At 49.5% G+C, this 23,267-nt stretch overlaps 1 pseudogene; it reads right to left on the bottom strand.

Annotated features, from left to right (window-relative positions):
- Window positions 1-7,357: 7,357 nt before the first annotated feature.
- LOC101519390 (ribose-phosphate pyrophosphokinase 1-like) lies at window positions 7,358-23,045 on the bottom strand (annotated as a pseudogene).
- Between the last annotated feature and the right edge of the window lie 222 nt (window positions 23,046-23,267).

Genomic DNA, 23,267 nt, shown 5'->3' with positions numbered 1-23,267 from the left:
TGGGAGGTCTGGTCCACCATTTGTTTCCCAGAGAACGCAGAAGGATGATAAAGACCCGGCAGCCCCACTAGCTCCAGCCGAGCCCCCCTAACCCCTCAACTCCGGAAGTGAGGGGGGGGCTGGGGTTGGAGCCTCTCACGCCCCCTAATAGTTCACAGAATCAAATCAATGTTGAAGCGCCTGTTCTGTACCGGGACAGTCCTCTAGGACTGTTTAACTAGAGCCACTTAGAAGGAAATAACAACAAACAAAATGAAACACGAAAACCCAAACTCTAATACAACGTTTGCCCCTTGGTTTATCGGCCAGACAATGGTCTGGGGCCTTCGGAGTATGGGAGAAAAAAATCAAAGCCAGCTACGGCCAGGAGGTTTTCCATCCAGTGCCCTTGTCAAAAAAAACTAAGATGTTAGTGGCTTAGATAGTGGAAATCCTGGAAAGGATAATTTGACATCACGAGAAGAGGCCGATGCGTGGGCATGAGGTGTCACTGGCCTTGGCTCACATGTGTGGAAAGGTTGCTTTAGCACCTGAAGGCAACACAGGGCTAGGAACAGGCCAGGTGACATCAGGGGGTGCTTGGGAGAGCTGGAGTGAGGTGGTGGGAGAGTTGAATCATCTGCCCCAACCCCACACTCAACACATGCAAGCTGTTCAGGAATGAAGAGCTCATGGCTACCAGCACAATGGACTCTTTGCCAGAGGGCAAATGGTGCCATTGTCGTCCCTTGTGAACACACTCAGCAACAGGGCCATTTGTAATGAATCCGACCATAAAAATGGAGGAGTGATGGTATATGAAATGCATTATTTCCCACTTGTCATTATCCCACTGTTTAAACTTCCGTAACCCTCAGACCTCTATTAGGAACTTTGTGTTGTTCTTAGAGAAACTACTGATGGGGCTGACACTGTGGCCCAGCCAGTTAAACCACCACTTGAAACTCTAGCATCCCACATTACCACAGAGCTGGTTCAAGTCCTTCCCATGCAGCTCCCTGCTTGTGGCCTGGGAAAGCAGCAGCGGATGGCTCAAGGGCTTGGACCCCTGGGACTCTTGCGGCATCAGAGACCAGGAAGGAGTTCCTGGCTCCTGGCTTCAGCCTAGCCCAGCGCTGGCAATCATCTAAGAAGTGAACCTGTGGGTGGAAGATCTCTCAGTCTGTCTTTTTCTCTGCTGTGCTCATTTGAAGTAAATAAACGTTTTTGAGAAAGAAAAAAGGAAGGAAGGATAGTGAAAATGATGGTGGCTCAAACATTGGCCAGTCATGGTTGAAATCGAAAGATAGTGACACAGGAAATAAAAAATGCCATGAAGCAGCCCTGCGCAGCCCGAAGCAGGGTTTAAAGAGAGAGAGAAGAGGTTTTTGAAAACGGGAATTCAGAGTAGTCCTCTCTCTATGTCACCGCAAGGAGGGTCCCTATAGTGAGCAAGAAAAGAAAAATAGGAGAGAGAGGTTTTTGAAAGCAGGGCAGGCTAGAGGAACCGGCAACCCAGTGCATTTTACTCATTTGGAGAAACAGACTGTATCAGCTTCATGCACTGTGGGTTTGTGTTTCCTGAATAATCACTGTCCTGCCAGGAAGCCCTCAGGTGGTCATGTCCAGGGAGAAGAGCTGAACAAAACTCATGGCCAGTTGGTCCCCTGTTATGGGGTGCAGCCAGTGATAGCCAGCACCCATGGACAGTGGGCAAATGAAATTTCGCTGGGTCCCCTACCCTCTGTCCTGAAGGTGGGTCCTAACAGCAATGGAATGTTAATTCCATCCTCAACCACTTCTCTCACATCCTAAATGAGCCAGGATATTGGAAGTCCAATTGGTCCAGGTGTTTTTAGCTACAAGCCCAGTTCCTGTTCCTGCCATCCCAAGGAGCACTAATCAACTCCTTAGCCCACAACACTTAGGTATTCGCTCCTGCCCACCTGTGACTCACCTATCAACTGAGAGGGGACGGTATTGCATTGTTGTATAACCACTCCCCTCGCAAGCCCCTTTAAAAGGCCAATGCAGCAGGGGCTCTCCCTCTCTTTCTGGCCAGGTGCTTCGTTACTCTGGCACCTTGACTCTTGGCTGACCCAGGACAGGTAATCAATCCCCTGAGCATGTTCCCTGTGTACTGCTTCAATGGGACAACGGATATAATAATGTTGTTACTGGTTTGTGTGCTATCAGGAGTTCCAGGAGAGGTGAGGCCTAGCAATAGTGGAATGTGGGCAGAGAAGCCAGGGAAAGGTGAATGTCTGCAGCTTTGTAAGTGTTTTCAGGTTCTTTGTGTTTCCAGGTTATTCATTGCACGTCTCTTAGGATAACTTATATTGCTGGGGAAGCTGGGACATAGGTCTTCAGCTTAATGGATGGACTTAAGGATGATGATCATTTGTTTCTTTTGGGATTATGATTGGTTGGATTATGATTGGCTGGGTTGACGTATGGACTTGTGATTTGCTATTGTGCTCTATTATCACCAAGCCTGGTTAATAAAGACTCCTTAATAAGCCTTAGACATGTCTGGTGTGATCTCGCTCGCACCCTGCAACACCCCTACAGACACTGCTGCTTGAGACTCAGACCTGCCCATCCATCGCCTGGACAGCCCAGCTTTGCTTGCTCTCTCTTTTTAAAAGATTTATTTGTTTTGTTTGATAACCAAATTTACATAACAAGAGAGATATTCCATCCACTGGTTCACTCCCCAACTGGCTACATCAGCCAGAGCTGAGCCGATCTGAAACTGTTGCAGAGAATTCAGAGTGAAACATGGCAGCAACCTCATTTCTTGTCTCACACAAAATAGTTTCTCTGGTTTCATGTGGACAATTTTTAGTTTGCAAAGCAAGATGTATTTAAGAAAGGAAGAGGATTCCTGTTGTAACGACAGGAAGGGGCCCCAAGGGAGGAAAACCCGAGGATGTGGTGGAAATGGTGTCTTTTATGCCCTGTCTCAGGGAGGGAGTTCACTTGAGTCAACCCAAAGGCAAAAAGAAAAAAAAAGTTATTCACAAGGGACAGTAGTGTCTACCACCTCACCCAAAAATAAAAGTGTGAGACCTGTGGCTTCCTTCTCCCATTCTGATAAGCTGAAAACTCAGGCGCCATCCCTTTGACAGCGACCCAGGGATGGGACATGCTGCAAGAATATGTGTTAGTTATTTAAAACAGTTAAGCTTCTGATTTTACGTTATTACGCGCAGCTAATTCCCACAGCCTGGTTCTTTACCGTGAGCCCTAAATACCAGACACAACGAGGTTTCTTAGGAGATTTATTCCAGCAGGGGCAGGAACAGGAGGGGGTGGTGGGGAGGTGAGGAGGAAGGGGGAGGAAGAAGTGGGGGGGAGGAAGAAGTGGGGGGGAGGGAGGAGCCGAAAGGAGAAGGAGGAAATAAAGCCGCACCTGGGGGCCTTTATGCCATTCAGGTGGGCCTGCAAGGTATGGGGGGCTGGGATTGGGAGGGATTGAGGACAGGCCCCAGGGGATTGGTGGCTGAGACTGTCACAGGTGATTGCCTGAGAATGATTGGTAAGTGGGCTGAGTTGGGGAAGGGGCTGGGAGATTGGGGGATTCTCAGGTGAAATGCCGGATAACATCTGATTGGTGGGCAGCTGAATTGGTGCGAATTTCATGAGCTGTGAGGAAGAGGAAATGGCGCCAGGTCCAGGGTGGGATATTCAAATAACTCCTTACAGTATGGACAAAGGGGAAAGCACTGTTTTTACATCTTAAAGAATAATTTTGGGTGGACACGATAACCTAGCGACTAAAGTCCTCGCATTGAACACGCCGGGATCCCATATGGCCTCCGGTTCTAATCCTGGCAGCTCCACTTCCCACCCTGCTGGAGTTCGTGCAGCGGATGGTGTGAAGAGAACTTTTCCATTGCAGGCAAGGCTGCAAGGAATTTCCAGCTGCATGGCAAGGTCCACCTTCCTTTGCATGGACACAGGACACCCCGCTGAGAATTTTGTAACCTATTTAGGCATTGTCTGCCTCTTTGGAGTTGTCTTTACTGTCAATGCGAGCTTGGAAATTGATGTTGCTGATAACGTCTTAGCAAAAGGGCCTTTTATTGTTCATGCTGTCTCAGCTGCCCCATCGACCATATGCTAATCAAGGGTGTTAAGTCCTTTGGTGCGGTGGGAATCTATTCTTTCCCTTTTCCCCAGATCTTTAGGTCCCTCCTCCTGTGATGCATTTCCTCCCTTGGCTGATTGAAGACTAAGTTATAAAATGAGGATTGTAGTAGGAGTGTGTTACTGATTGATATGTGCCATCTGTTGAGAACTTCCTGACCATAGGATTAAGATGGCTGATATCCTGCCTCAAGGTGAAACAATTGACAGAACTATCCTTAAGAATGCCCGCTTGGGCTTGGCGGCGTGGCCTAGTGGCTAGGGTCCTCGCCTTGATCCCATATGGCCGCTGGTTCTAATCCCGGCGGCTCCACTTCCTCTCTGTCTCTCCTCCTCTTAGTATATCTGGCTTTGTAATAAAAATAAAATAAATGTTTAAAAAAAAAAGAATGCCCGCTTAACCAGTGTGAAAAGTCAGTGCCAGAGTTTGTGAAGGCTTCTGTATAAATAAAGAGGACAGCTTTCTTTCATTGCCCATTATGATCCTGAAATTGTAGTGGTCCATTTCTTTTCTACACCTATTCCATGCACACTTCTCGAGTTCCAAACTCGACTGGAGCTGGACTCCTGCACCATCCAGCTCCCTGCTTGTGGCCTGGGAAAGCAGTCGAGGATGGCCCAAAGCCCTGGGACCCTGCACCCATGTGGGAGACCCAGAAAGAAGTTTCTGGCTCCTGGCTTCGTATTGGCACAGCACTGGCTATTGCGGTCACTTGGGGAGTGAATCATCAGACGGAAGAGCTTCCTCTCTGTCTCTCCTCCTCTTTGTATGTCTGACTTTGCAATAAAAATAAATCTTAAAAAAAAAAAAACCCGGGTGTCTCTCTCTCCCTCCTCTTTTGAGAGGCACCCCACCTCCTGGCTTTCTCTCTGGAGGTACTCCCCTTCCTCTCCCTTCCCTGCTCACCTGGTCCCTTCGCAAATAAACTTTTCTGTCTGCAAAAAAAAAAAAAAAAAAAAACCACACATACCGATGATAGCTCTGGATTTTGGCCAACTGTTTTCTTGTGTGCAGAACACCTTAACAGAGTTATTATCAAACACTTGTTATCTGCCTACCGCACACCCCCAAATACCACTCTACTATTGGGCAACTCAGTGTCAAGGGCTAAGTCAGCTAAGGTTGTTCGTTTGAATTTTGTTCATTTGTTCTGTTGCTGTACCAGAATTCACCCGAAATACTTGTTTTGGTTTTGTGGTTGGTTGAAAAAGCCATCAACAATTCATCCTGAACTTTAAGTTTATCCCTAATTCAGTCAAAACAACATTAAAAGCAATGCCAGTGGCCTTTTGTGACTCCAGAATTTTTTTGTTTTCCTTTCATTCTCTTAAAGAAGTTATAGAGTTCTTCAAGATGACCTGGCCATTTTACTGGCTCAGTGGAGCTGGAAAACACCTTTGCAACTGGGTTTTGGGGTCAGTAGGTCTAGGGCTAAGATCTTAAATGAGTCAAAATTTCCTCTCTGAGCATCTTTACCCTCACATGCAAAATATGGGGTAAGTCTTGGTGGGAGGGGCCGAGGGGAGTTTGACCTTGGGGCTTGGGTGGAGAGAGCTCCCAGCAGCGTGGGGTGTGTGGGGATACCTGAGGCAGGTTGGACTTAATGCTTGGGACCCTAGCCTCAGCCACCGCTGCCAAGTGGTGAACAAGTCCTGGGCTTGCCCAGGCCCTGGAATGTTCTCCCTTCATGGTAAGTACACTGTGAAGGGATCTCTCAGGAGCTCAGGTTGGTCCCTTGCTCTGCCCACTGGCCACCCGGCATCAGACTTCAGACAACGAGTAACATATAGGATAAGGGAGGAGATATTGAGCCTGTTAACAGAATCCATCAATTGTTTCTATACTCTTTTGTTTGGATTTCTTTTTTGTTTTATATATGCCACCAAGTGTTCTCATTCAAATGCTATCCACTCAATTGTTCCCATACAAATTATATCCATTTAGTTATACGAATGATATCCAATCAGTTATACAAAAGGTATCCATTCAGCGGTTCTCGTGAAAAGGATATCCAGTCACATATGCATCCATCCAATTGTTCTTATACAAATGTCATCCAATCAATCGTATTCCTGTACTTACTGACCACCTAGGGTCACAATGTCCTACCAGAGGGACCTGTCTAGCAGGGCTAGATCCTAGTACCTGACTGTCAGAACAGGGGATGGTTCACATTAGGCAGGGCCATGACACTAACCAGCACATGAGAGAGCTAGGTCTGGGGGTAGATTCTACGGGGGATATGTGGGCCCAATTCTGTAGAAATATAAGTCCCCTGGTTAGCTCAAAGTTGGGCTGGTGACGGATAGGCTGAGCTAGGTGTGACCGTGGAACCTGCCATCACTTATGCATACAGGGACCGAGAATAGTTTGGGCAGATCCAGGCTGCAGCATCAGCTTGTGCGCCCTAAAACAGGCTCTGTAGTGGGCCAGGCTGTAATATTCACCAGTGCATACAAGGCTGGGACGGAGGAGCAGGCTATGCCGGGCAAGGGACTAACATCTGCTGGACTGTGTGAGATCTGGGTCTGGGAGTGGTCTGAGTGGGGGAATATGGGAAACTCCCCTAGTGGGTCATAGCTTCCACTGGTGAGCACATGGTCCAGGCCGGGGGGTCGGGTAAGCTGGGCAAGGTAGCTCCAACTGTTGGCTAATGTGTGGGTTGGTTTTGGAAGGGGATGGGCTGGGCAGGGCCGAGTGAACCTTAGCTCACCAGCAAGTGCAGAAACCAGGCTGGAGCACAGGTCAGGCTGGGATAGGCTAACACACTTAGGAGTTTGCATGAGCCAGGGATGGGAGCAAACTGAGCAGGGCCAGGTTGCAGCATCCCCCAGCAGAGGGAAAGCTCCTCCATCCATTGGTCCACTCCCTAAACAACAGGACTCAAACTAATCTGAAACCAAGAGCCAGGAGCTTCTCCGCATCCCCCATGATGGCCCAGGGATTTGAGCCATCATCCACTGATTTCCCAGGCCACAAGCAGGGAGCTGGGTGGGAAGTGGAGCTGCTGGGATTAGAACCAGAGCTCCTATGGGATCCTGGCACTTGCAGCCATCGCGCCAGCCCTCCCCTCCCCCACCCCCTTTAAGATTTATTTTTACTGAAAAGGCAGATCTACAGAGAAGGCAAGACAGAGAGAGATATAGCAAGCTTTTTAAAGATGTACACATAGAACAATTACCATTGTGAACCCCAACATAAAAAAAAGTAAGGGAAGTTGTCCTGTCATGTAGGGACATGGCTGAACAGGTAGGAAACAGATTCCCCATTGTGAGTTCTCCTGATGGCTTCTGCAAGGATTGTGGACACATCGATCACCTGGATCTTGGAGCAGTGCTTCATCTTGTCCTCCTGAGGTGTGGTATTGGTAACGACCACAGCTTCAAAGCACACATTATTGATGCGGGCAATGGCTGGCCCGGAAAAGATGCCGGGCGTTAAGATAGCGTAGACTCGGGCCCGGCGGCGTGGCCTAGCAGCTAAAGTCCTCGCCTTGAAAGCCCCGGGATCCCATATGGGCGCCAGTTCTAATCCCGGAAGCTCCACTTCCCATCCAGCTCCCTGCTTGTGGCCTGGGAAAGCAGTTGAGGACGGCCCAATGCCTTGGGACCCTGCACCCGCGTGGGAGACCCGGAAGAGGTTCCTGGTTCCTGGCTTCGGATAGGCGCGCATCGGCCTGTTGCGGCTCACTTGGGGAGTGAATCATCGGACGAAAGATCTTCCTCTCTGTCTCTCCTCCTCTCTGTATATCAGGCTTTCCAATAATAATAAATCTTTAAAAAAAAAAAAGATAGTGTAGACTCAGGTGGCTCCAGCCCAGAGCAGTGTGTTGGCCGTGTGGCAGATGGTGACACACGGTGTCAGCCATGTCGTTGACCAGGATGGCCACGCGATCCTTCACATCTCCTACCAGCACCATGCGCTCCACCTCGTTGGCCTTCTTCGGCTCTTTGTGGATCAAGGCAAAGTCCACATTCAAGCGGTTGGCAATGGAGGTAACCCTCTTGGCTCCGCTGGCATCAGGGGAGACAATGATGCAGCTCCTCCATTCGAAGATGTTCTCCTTGATCCACTTGAGGACAGCCGACTTGGCGTACAGATTGTCCGCGGGGACATCAAACAAGCCCTGGATCTAATTCAGAACTGTTGAACTAGCAAAACTACTTGAGCAGGACCCTCAGGGCATGCCCCACATCGGGGACCATGGAATGGCATCGGTGGCTGTCCTCCATCCCAGGGTGCAGAAGCATTTGGGAGGCTGGGTGTGGCTTCTTTGCTTGTCCCCCCCCCACTCCTTCCCCCAGATACAGAAAGGAAAAAAAACAGAGAGAATGTGCTCATGATGATGTCACCCACCTTCTCGTTGTCCTTAACCCTTATCGTCCTAATCAACTGTCATCAAAAATAATTAATTTAAAAATATGCGGTATGACGTCTGGCTCACAGGTGGGGTAAAATCAAAATGAAGGGTGGGAAAAGGAGGTTCAGGAATGTGGAGCTGAAAATACGAGGGGAGGGCCCAGCACAGTAGCCTAGCAGCTAAAGTCCTCACCTTGCACGCGCTGGGATCTCACATGGGCCAGGTTCTAATACCATTAGCCCTGTTTCCCATCCAGCTCCCTGTCTGTGGCCTGGGAAAGCAGTCAAGGACAGCCCAAAGCCTTGGGAACCTGCACCAGCGTGGGAGACCTGAAATAGGCTCTGGGCTCCTGGCTTCTGTTCAGCGCAGCTCTGGCCGTTGCGGCCGCTTGGGGAGTGAATCAGCAGATAGAAGATCAAATAAATAAATAAATAAATATTAAGAAATAAAAGGAGACTGGGTTGGTCAACTACATGCTCTGGTGGTAGCTCACAGACAGGGCCATGCTCACACATCCTACAGGGCGAGATTAATCCTATCCCCTGGAAAGGGATGTTACAGGGAAGTAAGTGACCAAATGTTCTAGCGCCCTGGAGGCACTAGCTTCTTCCTTCCTTCCTTCCTTCCTTCCTTCCTTCCTTCCTTCCTTCCTTCCTTCCTTTCTTCCTTCCACATTGACTGGGACTCTGCATCTGTCCCTCTGGAGATACCAGCCATGTCATGGCTCTAGAGGAGCCTGCAGCTTGAGAGGAGGAGGTAGATGGTAAACAACCAGCCAACCAATTGGCTATTTTAGGACCACTGCGGCCAGGGCTCCCCAGGGAGGAGCTGGGGCAGCTGGCCCAGCCAAGTTGCATAGCTAGGCCTCAAGATGGAGAGCACAAAGACTCACTGAGTGATACTGGCGAGTTCAGCATTACCAAGGTGGCAGCTCTCCTTCTGGCGAAACAAAGCTCACCAGAGTTCTAATGGAACTTGCTGAGCAAATAGCCCAAGTTTAACCAGAGCTGTTTGGACAAAGCAAGAAGGAAGAGCTGGCCCTCTCTCAACTAGACAGCAAGAGGCCACAGTGCAAGGCAGCAGTGAAGGCGGTGTGGTAGCCCCTCCTTATTCGCCTGGAATGTGTGCCAAGACCCCAAGCAGATGCCTCCCAACCGAGGATAGAACCTGACGTAACAGTGCTGCAAATCCCCCTGTTTCCGCTTTACAGAGGCACACAGAAACAGCCATGCAAACATTCTGTTTTGCACGTTTAGGGTTAGACTCCATAAATTACACAAGCTATTCAATACTTCATTACAAGCTCAGCTTTGATAATTTTGCCCAACTATTGTACAATGTAAGTGTTCTGAGCGTACTGAAGGCAGGTAAGGCTAACCTATAGTGTTTGGTAGGATGGGTGTGTTAAGCGCATTTAGTAAGACAGGCGTATTCATGCATAATGATTAATGATCTTTCGACCTCTGGTTTATGAGCTGTCATCTTCATAAGTCAAGGAGCATCTGTTTATAATAATGGTTTTTTCTATGGTAAAGGTGAATGCCCAAATTAGGCATAGTAAGACATTAACAATAACTAAGAATAGATAGAATGATTATGGTAATTTGTTATAATAATAAAAATTATCTAACCTTATGACATTGATTTCGGGAGCTCTCCTTTTTCACAGTTTCAAATCAAGGTTGACCATAAGTACCTGAAACCATGGGTTAAGAAGAAGCTATGGTACAGTGCTGGTGCCCTCGGGGACCATTAGACCAAAAATCAAGGGAGGGGGCCTCAAAAGAGAACCCCAGTGGGTGGCAGAGGTGTCCCTGCAAGCCTGTGTGGAGAAGAGCTGACTCTTGAGCCAGAGCCGCAGGACCTGCAAGAAACGAAAACCTTCTGTGGGAATGTCTGTGGGATCACCATTCACAACAACCCGAATGTCGGCCAGCCCAGAGCAGCCCCTTGCAGCCCGTGGAATTTAAAGGCACAAAAAGGAAAGGAGAACTAATTTGTGCTGCAGCATAGATGCGCCTTGAAAGCACGTTAAGTAGGAGGAGCCAGACACAGTGGTGACCTAGTATATGACAGGAGGTCATAGTATTTGTACAGAAGGTCCCAACGAGGCAAATTCATAGAGACTGAAAGCAGAGAAGCTGTTGCCAGGGGTTTTCAGAAGAAAAGAGGCAAGAGAGTCTCCTCAATGTCTTCTTTTTGAGGGATGGACTGTGCTCAGAAACTGATAGTAGTGGTGGCTGTGTAAACAATGTAGTGGATGCTGCCCCTTTAAAAATACAAGCACCATGGGGTAGTAGGTGAAGCTTCTGCCTGTGCCGCCAGCATCCCATATAGGGATATTGGCTCATGTGGTACATGTCCTGGCTGTTCCACTTCCAATCCAGCTCCCTTCTTATGGCCCAGGGGAAGCAGCAGAGAATGGCTCACACCCCTGGGACCCAGCACACCCATGTGGGAGACCTGGAGGAAGCTCCTGGTTCCTGGCTCAGTTCTGGCTGTTGTAGCCATTTGGAAAGGGAACCAGCAGATGGAAGATCTCTCTGTCCCTCCTTTTCTCTGAAACTCTGCTTTTCCAATAATAATAATTAATAGATAAAATAAAATCTTTTTTAAAGGCTCAATCTTTTTATAAGATTTATTTTTTATTTAGAAAGTCAGATACACAGAGAGGAGGAGAGATGGAGAGGAAGATCAGTCCATTATTCACTTCCCAAGTGACCACAATGGCCAGAGCTGAGCTGATCCAAAGCCAGGAACCTCTTCGGGCCTCCCATGTGTGTGCAGGATCCCAAGGCTTTGGGCTGTCCTCAACTGCTTTCCCAGGCCACAAGCAGGGAGCTAGATGGGACGTGGAGCTGCCAGGATAAGAACCGGCGCCCATATGGGATCCCGGGGCTTTCAAGGCGAGGACTTTAGCTGCTAGGCCACGCCACCGGGCCCAATGTAATTTTTTTTTAAGATTTATTTGTTTTATTGGAAAGACAGATGTACAGAGAGGAGGAGAGACAGAAAGGAAGATCCTCCGTCTGATGATTCACTCCCCAAGTGGCCACAATGGCCGGTGCTGTGCCAATCCGAAGCCAGGAGCCAGGAACTTCTTTCTGTGTCTCCCACGCAGGTGCAGGGTCCCAAGGTTTTGGGCCATCTTTGACTGCTTTCTCAGGCCACAAGCAGGGAGCTGAATGAGAAGTGGAGCTGCTGGGATTAGAACTGGTGTCCGTATGGGATTCCAGTGAGTTCAAGGCAAGGACCTTAACCGTTGTTGCTGCAATGGAATGTTAATTCCATCCTCAGCCACTCCCCCCACCACCTAGGTATTCGCTCCTGCCCACCTGTGACTCACCCATCATCTCAGAGGGAAGGGTATTGCATTGTTGTATAAGCCCCTTTAAAAGGCTCATAAAGCAGGGACTTGCTCTCTTTCTGGTTAGGTGCTTCCGTTGCTCTGGACCTCGACTCTTGGCTGACCCAGGACAGGTAATACCCTGAGCATGGTCCCTGTGCACTGCTTAGACAGGACAATGGATATAGCAATATTATTTATGGTTTGTGTACTATCAGGAGTTCCAGGAGAGGTGAGGCCTAGCAGGAGTGGAATGTGGGCAGAGAAGCCAGGGAAAGGTCAATGTCTACAGCTTTGTAAGTGTTTCTAGGTTATTCGTTGCATGTCTCTTAGGATAACTTACATTGTGGGGATGCTGGGACATAGGTCTTCAGCTTAACGGATGGACTTAAGGATAATGACCATTTGTTCCCCTTTTGGATTATGTTTGGTTGGATTATGATTGGTTGGATTGCCATATGGACTTGTGATTTGCTATTTCTAATATGCTCTATTATCACCAAGCTCGGCTAATAAAGACTCCTTAATAAACCTTAGACATGTCTGGTGTGTTCTCGCTTGCACACCGTAACAAGACTAGATCCATTAACACTATGAAAATGCTTGACAGGCAGAGAAGGCATCTCAACGACCTAATAGACAAAGGTACACACTGAAAGAAGATGTTTGTGTACCAGCTCAGATAACGAGCAAGGGGTTGGTATCTGGAACATATAAGAAATTTCTGCAAATAAACAAGAGAAGGAAAATTGCTTCCTTCCACTTCTACATCTGACCAGTGTCTTGATGAAAAGTCACCAGGTTGGGCCTGGCACGATGGGTCAGTGGCTAAATCCTTGCCTTACAGGCACTAAGATCTCATATGGGCATCGGTTTGTGTCCTGACTGCTCCACTTCTCATCCAGCTCCCTGCTTGTGGCCTGGGAAAGCAGTCGAGGACAGTCCAAAGCATTGGGATCCTGCACCCACGTGGGAGACCCGGAAGAAGCTCCCAGCTTCAGGTTGTCTCGGCTGTAGCCGATGCAGCCACTTGGGAAGTGAACTAGCAGATAGAAGATCTTTCTGTATCACCTTTTCTCTGTTGCCTTGCCAATAAAACTAAATAAAATCTTTATTTAAAAAAAATAGTCACTGGCTTGGGTCCCCTTCATAATGCTTACACCACCCCCGCCATGCCTTGGTGTGTAGAGCCCCTTGGTGTGTCCTGCCTTCAGCAGCCACATCTGCCCCGGGCCCCAGTGGACACCTGATGCTGGGAACATATCAGTAAACCCACCACTGGAAGGAGCCCCCAAGTGGGGTGGCAGAAGGGCCCTGGGAAATACACATTTTCTTTTCATTTAATTTCTTCCTGAGTTTTCAGGAGCCTGCCTCATCATGCAGACAATGAATCACTTCCCAGCAGAGTCGTGTCTGCCTCCATGGAGCCTGTCAGGAGGCCTGACACAGAGTTCTCCTTTCCTTCTGACCCATGCCTCGAGGAACCTGTGCCTCTTGCCCTTGCATTCCCCACACCCTAGGGACACTTGGCTGCCAGCCTTCACCTATTGAGCAAGATGCCCTGCTGCCCCCTGTTCTACATGCCACAAGCACTGAGTGGAGCTAGCACTGCCAGGCGGGGCTTGGCAAGCGCAACCAGAAGTTTCTGGCCAGGGAAAATTGCCTCCTTGCAACCGTGGTGGGGAAATGAGTTGTCAGCCAGTGGTAAGCAACCAATGCTTCCTCCTCCACCAACGTCTGATGCCCCTTCTCACAGACGAATAAGCTGAAGGGACCACCAAACTTTGGCTGAACCAAGAACATGGGCCCCGGAGACAGCCAGGTCCAACCCTGAGTTCACAGATGGAAAAATGAGATCCAGATGTGGGTCATCCTCAGAGGCAGGAGCTGCCCTCGACCCCCTTGCAGGCCTCAGATGGGTGGGGAGACTCCAGGCCCAGAGCAGAAGCTGAATGAGGCTCCCAGGAGTGCTCGGGTTAGCTGTGAGGAAAAACAGGAGAGGAACAGGAGAGGTTTGGAGGGGGTGGTGCTGAGCAGGGAAAGTCCACGTGCCCAGGCACAGGAGTAGGAGCAGACAGGTCCCTGTGGGAGGCTGAGCTGAGGGGGGATGATAGCACAGAGGCTGGGCCTTTCATGCTCTCCCTAGGAAGAAACCTGAGGATTTGGGGAAAGCAGGGCTGTGGGTGCAGGTGCAGGTTTAGGCACGGGTAGCAGAGAATTCCTCTCCTGATGTCACAGCTTTTGCGGTTAAATGAAAAATTTTTTAAAAGATTGATTTATTTTTATTGCAAAGTCAGATATACAGAGAGGAGGAAAGACAGAGAGGAAGATCTTCTGTCTGATCATTCATTCCCCATGTGACTGCAACAGCCGGTGCTGCGCCGATCCAAAGCCAGGAGCCAGGAACTTCCTCCAGGTCTCCCACACAGGTGCAGGGTCCCAAGGCATTGGGCCGTCCTTGACTGCTTTTTAGGCCACAAGCAGGGAGCTGGATGGGAAGTGGAGCTGCCGGGACTAGAACCAATGTCCATATGGGATCCCGGCGCATTCAAGGCGAGGACTTTTGCCACTAGGCCATCGTGCTGGGCCCTAAATGAAATCTTTAGAGAAAGAATAAATAAGAGAGAGAGATGCAGGGGCAGAGAGAGACAGAAAAGAAAAGAAAAAAAGAAAAAGGAGAAAAGGAAGGGAAGGGAAAGGAAAGGAACAAATGAAGGGGAAAGGAGAAACAAAAAAGAAAAAAGAAAGGAGAAGTGGGAAGAAGGAAGGAGAATGAGAGAAAGAGAAAAAAGAGAGGGAGGGAGGGATGGATGAAGAAGAAGCAGGTCTTCTTCCTGGATTCTGGCGTCTGATTTCTCGCCTCCCTCCGGGCCTCACAATAATCAGAGAGGAGAACCAGTCCAGCCCTTAGCTTTCCTGTCCTTTGCTGACCCCAAGCAAATGCTGTTAAGGTCATTTGTTCCAAGGAGGAAATAGCCTATCTTTTTATGTACTTGGAAGTCCTTTGTTTTCTAATGAGATTAAATTCCACCTCTGGCATCTGCATATATCTAGTTGTAAAAGGCAGAACCAAGGAGAAAGCCAAGTATTTTTATGCTCTTGGACTCATGTTTAAAAAAAAAAGATTCAGTTCTTCTAGGGCCAAAGAATTTTACCACTTGAAATGAAAATTTTGTCCACGCAACCAAAATTCATAAAGTTATGTTCCATCAGTTGGAAAAGTGGATTCATCCCAACCTTTTTTTTTTTTTAAGATTTATTTAGTCTTATAGGAAAGATATAACAAAGAGAAAGATCTTCCATCCACTGGTTCACTTCCCATGTGGTCACACGGCTGGAGTTGAGCCGGTCTGAAGCCAGGAACTTCTTTCTGGTCTCCCACATGGGTGTAGGGTCCCAAGGCTTTGGGCCGTGCTCGACTGTTTTCCCAAGCCACAGATAGGGAGCTGGAAGGGAAGTGAAGCAACTGAGATACAAACAAGCACCCATATTGGATCCAGGTGCATGCAAGGTGAGGATTGTAACCTCTAGGCTGCCGAGCCAGGTCCTCATCCAGCCTTCAAGAAAATTTAAGGGCCCGGCAAGGTGGCTCAGTGGTTAAGGTCCTTGCCTTGCGTGCCCCGGGATCCCACATGTTCACTGGTTCTAATGCCGGCGGCCCCGCTTCCCATCCAGCTCCCTGCTTGTGGCCTGGGACAACAGGTGGGGACGGCCCAAAGCATTGGGACCCTGCACGCACGTCGGAGACCCAGAAGAGCTCCTGGCTCCGGGCTTCAGCTTGGCTCAGCACTGGCCGTTACGCTCACTTGAGGAGTGAACCATCAGAAGGAAGATCTTCCTCTCTGTTTCTCCTCTGTGTATATCCGCCTTTCCAACAAAAATAAATAAACCTAAAAAAAAAAAAAAGAAAAAAAGAAAAATTAAAAAGATTAAGAAGTAACCATCTGGCATGGAGGAACCTTTCCCTGTGAATCCTGTTAGAGTTTGGTGTCATTGTTCCACAAGAATCTTACCTGATCTCCTTAAATATTAACTAAATAAATATAAGTATGAGGCATAAGTTTGCAAAAACCCAATGAGTGCAGGTCTTCTGAATGGTTTGAATGCTGCCCTCCAGGCATTAGAAATACAAAAGTGAAACTTGTATCTAGTATGGCAAGCCTGAGGTTAGCCTAAATCCAAGTTCTATCCTGGAAATCTCACAAGTTATAATGATCTTAAGATGGATTAAAAAATAAAATAAAATCACCCGCGGGAAGCCTTGTGATGCTGCCTACGGCACCAGCATCCCATTTGCATGCCAAGCAGAGTCCCAGCTACTCCCTGGTAAAACACCTGGGAGAGCAACAGTCGGTGGCCCAAGCAGCTGGGCCCCAGCCACCCACATGGGAGACCCCAGTGGAATTCCAGCCTTCTAACTTTTAGGAGAAGAAACTTATGGTACCTTCTCATTATCTTCAGTCACTCCCCTGCACACTGCACCCCCCAGAACCAGTTGTTCCTCTGTAATTCAATGCCTGTTGAGCAACTCCCCTTGTCCCATTCCCTACCCTGGTGGTACCTGTAACCACTGGATTTTTCTCTCTCTCTCCCCCTTATCTCTGTAAATCTGCCTTTATAATAAAAATAAAATAAAATAAATCTTTTTTTTTTTTAAAAAAAGAGCTGGGGTGGCTACATGCATGACCATGGAACCCCAAGACACTCATGGATACTGGAGTGGGGACAGGCCAGGATGGTCCAGGCTATGGCTCCCATGGGCTCACCCAATAACAGGATATGGGGTAGGCTGGGACGCAACACCCACCAGCTCACACAAAGGCCAAGACAGAGGGGATAGACTATGCCAGTTAAGGACCTATCACCCTCTGGCATGTATGATATCTGGGTCTGGGAGTGAGACTGATAGGAGAACTTGGGAAACTCTCTTGGTAAGCTGCAGCTCTTGCTAGTGAGATATGATTCAGGCCTGGGTGTTGGTCAGACTGGGCAAGGCAGCTCCACTTGTCAGCAAGTGTGTGGGTTGGTTCTGAGGAGTGGCAGACCAGACAGAGCTGGCCCAAACCGTAGCATACTGGAATGTTCAGTTAGCCTAGCTGGGCTAGGCTAACATACCTACCCATATGCATGATTCAGGGATCGGGACAGACTGGGTAAGGCTAAGCTGCAGCACCTACCAGAGAGAGTTGGGACTGGGAGTGGTCCAAGCCAGGCCAGGCTGCAGCATCCAATGGCAATGGCCAACCAGAGGGGAAGAGCTATTCCAGGCTGATTTAAAGCAACCATCAGCATGAACAAGATCTATGACTGGGAGCAGACCTGGTCAAGGAGCTAAGGCGACAGATATCCCAGTTAGGTTGTGGTCCAAACTGGTGAGCACGAGAGCTGAAATTGGGGCAGCGATTTGAGTTGGACATGGCTGCAGTATCCCTTGGCATGAGTATGGACTGGGTCTGGGATGTGCCAAACTGGGCTAGACTCTAGCACTCACTGGTGCTGGTGAGGACTAGGGTGGATATAGAACAGGCTGGGCTAGGTCTTGGTATCCACTAAAGCATTCCAGAAGTGGGCCTGGGGGGGTGAATCAGGCTTGGCTAGACTATAGCACACAGCAGTAAGTAATGGAATGGGTGTGGGCTGGTTGGGCAAAATTGATGTTCCTACCAGGACAGGAGGTGGACCAAGTCATTCTGGGCCAAGGACCTACTGGTGTTCGCAAAGTCTGCTACTAGGAGGAGACCTGACAGAGGAGCTTGGGCAACACAGTCTCTGCAGGTGAGCACAATAATCAAGATTTGGAGCAGCCCAGATCACGCCAGGTTACAGTACCCACTGGCATATGTGTGATTGAGGTCTGGGGGCAGTCCACGCTGTGCAAGTTCATACCACCCACTGGCACATCTGAGAACCAGGACAGGGTGCAGGACAGGCTGGGTCGGGCCTTAACATCAGCCAGTTCACATTAGGGCCGTGACTGGGGGCAGTCCAGGCTGGGATAGGATGCATCACTCACCAGCATGAGCTGGAACTGGGGGCAGACCAGTTTAGGGCCAGGCTGCAGCTCCTATCAGCAAATGCCAAGGTGAGGTTGGCAATGCCAGACTGGGCCGCAGCACCCACTAGCACACATGAACCCTTGCTGGGTGACTGCTCCCACTGGTAAGTGTGAATACTGGGACCAGGGCCAGATCAGGCTAGGCAGGACTATAACACCTATTGGCCTACATGTGAACTGGGTTAGGGGGAGAGCCAGGCTGGGCTAAGTGATGGTATCCACTTGTGCTGAAAATTCAGGAAAATCCTGTCAAGCTAGACTGAAGAACCACCTGGAAAGTGCAAGATCCGGGACTGCAAAGGGAGCTTAGTATGGAAACTGTGGGCACCTCTTTGATGAGCTGCACCTCCCACCAGTGAATGTGAGATCGGGGGCTGAGGGAGGGCCTGGCTGGACAGGCAGTGGCCCCTGCCAGCATAAGTGTGGGCTGGAGCGGGGGGGTACACCCATTAGTGTGTACAAAAGTCAAATGGGATGTGGGATAGACTAGACCAGTCTGCTGCACATACTAGCAAGCTCAGGAACCAGATCTGAGGGCAGGCCTAGTACGAGTTATTGGGGGCTGCTCTGACTAGATTGCAGTTCCTACTGGTGTACATGAAGGCTGAGTGCATGGTGGGCAGGGTTTCACTGGGCCACAGCATCTGTTGGATTGTGTAAGAGATGGGGCTTGAGACAGAATTGACCCAGCACCTGCAACCACCAGGGTGTGTGTAGGCTAATGTGGGTGACAGACTGAACCAGACCTCGTACAGTCCAGCACACGCAAGAGTCAGGTCTAGGGTATCTTAGATAAGATTTCTTTGGGGATCCCCACAACTTAACCGCTGGACTCAGAACTCCAACCATAGGGGAAATCGCAGGATCTGCGGTCTGAGCATGGAGGGCCTCCTCTGTTGCTGAAGATGGAACAGTGGATGGCATGTCCCAATGCAGATGAGGGATATGGGACCTGTAGAGGACATCTAGTAACATAGCAGAGGATGGAGGGCAGAACAAATTGGACAACTCTCTCAGCCAAGCAGGGACAACAAGTATCTAGGCGAATGGAAACTTTCAGGTGGACTATGTCAGCCAATGGATTTTGAAAGAATTTCCTTAGCTTTGGAACAATGAAATCAACAGCATTCCAGAGCTATTGAAACCACTGGAGCAGAACCTTTGGAGCATGTTCCACATGGAGGAGCCTGGGATGACATTGGGTGGCCATTCTCTATCCCTGGGTACTAACATGGTCAGGAGGCGGGGTGCGGCTTTTCCCTTTATCCTCCTTCTTCCCCCACATACAGGAAGAAGAAAAAAATGGAAACAATGGTCTCATCCACTTTCCACTTTCCCCTATTCCTCCACCCTTCCCACCCTAATCAATGGTCCACATAGGCATGCCTTCTTCCTAAGTATGTAAACATCATTTTTAAAAAAAATACTTACAGAGCCGCTACTCTGCATCCAAAGCACAGGTCATGTGCTCCGGGTGCAGTCTGCATGTTGGATGTGTACAGATCTCTTTCCACCCAGTCTCAGGAGCGCGACAAAGACCCAGTGTCAGTCCAGAAGCAATGTGGGACTGCCAGTGATAAAGCCCTCCTGGGTGCTCAGCTTTGCTGCTGCAAGCTTGACACACAAGCATGCCACTCCTCTGGCTGGCTCCACTTCCTCAACCTGCCAGCTGAGAGACTTAACCATCCCCTCCCAGCCTGCAGACCTCCTGGCTTACGTCTCAGTTCCCCCAGAACACACTCTAGCTCAGTCCTGCTGGGTGACCTCAGAAAGTCTCCATCCGTGCATCCTTCCTGCTTGCATATCCTACCCATGAGGAATCTGAGATTCCATGCAATGTCTCCTCTGGATTTACCAGGGACTGGTACTAGCAATGTGATCTTGAGTAAGTAACATTGTCACTCAGTGTCTCTGTGGCCACATTGGCTAAAAGGAGTACAGTACTCCTTATTAGTGCTTAATGATAATAGAGTGCAATAATAGAGTATAATACTTTATTAGGACAGAGCCTGGGATGAAGCGGGCAGCACAATGAACTGCAACCTTCATGACTACCACCACCACCACCACCACAACACATCATCACCCAATCCCACTGGACTGCTGGCTGGTATGCAGAAAGGTACCAAGAACAAAATCACTAAGCACCTGGGTCAAGCCCTTGTTCAATAAGTTTTCACGTTTTTCCTCGGCTCCTTCTTTACACATGGCTCCTTGGTTACACATGGGGCCTAATCTTTGGGGCAAGGAACATACCCTGCAGCCAGACCCTTTCCCAGGTATAAATGATATCTTCTTTTCCCTTGGATTTCCAAGCAAGTTCTTCAAACTGCAGGTCATATTTCACTCCTGTTCTTCCTGCCCCAGGAGGTCAGGAATGCCTGACTCTGTCCTTAGTCTAAGGCCATCAGGTTGATCTCAAAAAACAAAAATCTTTGGAAAAACACAAGGCAAAAGAAATCTAAGCTCTGGGCTGGGGCGTCATGGCATAGTAAGCTAAGCCTCCACGTGCAGTGCTGACCATAAGGGTACCAGTTCAAGTCTCAGATGCTTTACTTCCAATTCAACTTCCTGCTTGTAGCCCAGGAAAGCAGTGGAGGATGGCCCAAATGTTTCGGTCTCTGTACCCAGAAGGGACATCTGGAGGAAGCTCTGAGCTTCTGGCTTCAGATCAGCTCAACCTTGGTCATCAGAGCCATTTGGGAAGTGAACCAGTTGGATGAAAGATTTCTCTCTGTCTCTCCTTTCCTCTCTACAAATTTCTTTATTAAATAAGTAAATCTTTTTTAAAAAACATAAGCCCACAAGATTTTAACGTTGAACTTAAGAAAATTTTTTTTCATAATACAGTTCCATAGGTTCAGGAATTTCCCCTTCTACCGTGTAGTCACTCATCCCCTGAATCAGACTAACAGACAGCAGAGGAGAGGGAGAAGTGACAGAAAAGGGGAAGGAATGAAGAAGGAGACAGTTGTCTGGATGCCAGGTTGCATAAAAGGGCCTTGGGAAGTAGCCACGTGGGCAAGACCTCAGTAGAAAAAAAATGACCCTCGGCCACCTTGGATGCTGAGCAATTAGAGTGGCTGGGGGCCTTGAGGGCAGCTGTGCTGCCTGTGTGTCTGTGTGCATGCAGCTGCCTGAATGAGTCTCCGCATGTCCCTGCATCTGCGTGTCCGGACGGTGCCCAGCATTCCTCAGCCACTGAGTGAGTACTTGGCAATGGAGCGCGAGGATATGGGTGTGAGCGCGCACTCGAGGCGGCTGCATATTCTCGTATAGAGCTGACCATCTCTGTCTTCCCACGTATTCACCTGGACAGAGCTGGGGCTGGATGTGCTCAGCATGCCAGCAGTCCACGCACCCCTAGTGTGCTGGTGTGCTTGGAGGGTGAGGTTTCAGCACGCACAACGGCATGGCCGAGGGGCAGAGTGGGTGTTTGTGAGAGTGTGTGTGCATGTGTGTCTACTGGGAGGTGGGTGTGCCTGGGGACCTGCCACCCTGGGAGCTGGGTGGCCACGAGTCTTTGGCCGAGGTAGGTATGATTAGCCAGTTCCCCTTTCCCTCGGTGGGGGCTGGAAGGGCACCTGGTAGCCTCTCAGCCCCTCTTACCTGCCCTGTTATTTGTGGGAACTGAAAGGAATGTGTTTGCATGTGACAGTTTGTCCTCATTCCCTGAGGTGAGCCTCAGAAGGCAAAGATACTGTGACCCTAACCTGCCCTGTTCTGTCCCCTTCCATTGTGCCCCCCAAGTGCCCTGCTGTGCAGCAAGACAAGGCCCCTTGCCCAGCCAGGTGAGCTTTGGCTCCTGCGGGAGGATCGCACAAGGCCAGAGCTATCGCGGCAGACAACCTGGGTTCAAGTCCGGCTCCCAGGCTGGGTAGTAGTAGGAAGTTAGCTTGTGTGTCTCAAGGTGGATCCAGCTCCGCCTGTAGAGTTCACACTCCACAGCTCCCCAAGGGGCACAGTTTGAGACACTATTTGCTAAGATGATAAACTTCCTTATCTTTCTTTCCAGGTTGCTCCCTGGACCCCTCGTCCTGCTTGTCTGGAACACATATCCCTGATAAATTGCTATCTCAAAGGGGCGCCTCTCAAGCTTTGCTTCTAGGGGACCTTCCTAACACCGTAGGTGTTGCTGTTGTGTTCATCCTATTTTACACACACAATCACCCGTGGGTGGGAGCGTGAGACACATATCACCACCCTGTTTTATGGAGGTTGGTGGAGGACAACATGAAATAATGGAGAATAATGTGCTCAGAGTTCACGAAGAGCCTGCCTCCAAGCCAAGGGTCACTTGGTCACTGGAGCTTTCCAGTGTGTCTTGTAATGCTTCTCGGTAGCAGAGGGCTCACTTCCTCTCAAGCAACAACTTCTGTTGTCCCTGCTACGTTCAGCAAAATACACTTGAAGCAATTGCTGTGTATTGGCCAGTGTGCTAACCTCAGGACACTGGAGGGAAGTGTCAACAGGAAGTCAGCATAGAAATACAACCATGAAATGTGTGGAGAGAGGGCCAGGGTGTCTGCAAGGCTTACGACAGGCACCACTAGACTTAATGTGGGAGGATGGGGGCGGCTCTCCTGAGCTGGCAACTGAATGACTGAAGGCTGAGTAGAAAATACTGGAGCAGTGGGGTGCAGTGCAATGGCTCAGTGGCTAAATCCTCACCTTGTAAAGCCCAGGATCCCATATGGGTGCCAGTGTGTGTTCTGGCTGCTCCGCTTCCCATCCAGTTCCCTGCTTATGGCCTGGGACAGCAGTAGCACTGGCCTGGGGACCCTGCATCCACGTGGGAGGCCCAGAGGGAGTTCCTGGCTCCTGGATTCAGATAAGCTCAAATCTGGCTATTGTGGTCATTTGGGGAGTGAACCAGCAGATGGAAGATCTCTTTCCCTCCATAAAAATGATCTGTCTTCCCAATAAAAATAATAAATACATCTGAAAAAGAAAGAGTGTTAAAGAAGAGAGAATCAATCATACAAGTGAGGGACAGAGTGTGTGCAGCTCTGAAAGGGAGCTGGGCTCAGCAGGCAGACAGGAGACTGCCTGTAGCAAAGCATGGTGCAGCCAAACCTCCACTTACCTGCAAGTCACCAGGCTGGGCTGCCCTCATTCCAGACTGCCAGAGCCCCAGCTCCCACGACCTCATGTGACCAAATGATTCCTGTTAGTGGTTGCAACATCCCCACTCCTGCTGGGACTCCTCTGCAGGCTGAAGGAGCCTCCCTGCCGGCTCCTCACTGCCCAGGGTGGGGCACACACAGCACAGGCTTGAGAGCAGCTATCGAGGACAACCCTGGAAGGGACTGCAGCCACAACCCAAGGGGGATGGGCCAGAGAAAAAAGCAACTTCCCAGCAGCTGGGGGTTCT

This window comes from Ochotona princeps, chromosome 14 (genome assembly GCF_030435755.1).
Source record: "Ochotona princeps isolate mOchPri1 chromosome 14, mOchPri1.hap1, whole genome shotgun sequence".
In the NCBI taxonomy this organism is placed as follows: Eukaryota; Metazoa; Chordata; class Mammalia; order Lagomorpha; family Ochotonidae; genus Ochotona; species Ochotona princeps.
The sequence above is the reverse complement of the archived record's forward strand: the minus strand, read 5'-3'. Positions and strand labels throughout refer to the sequence as shown.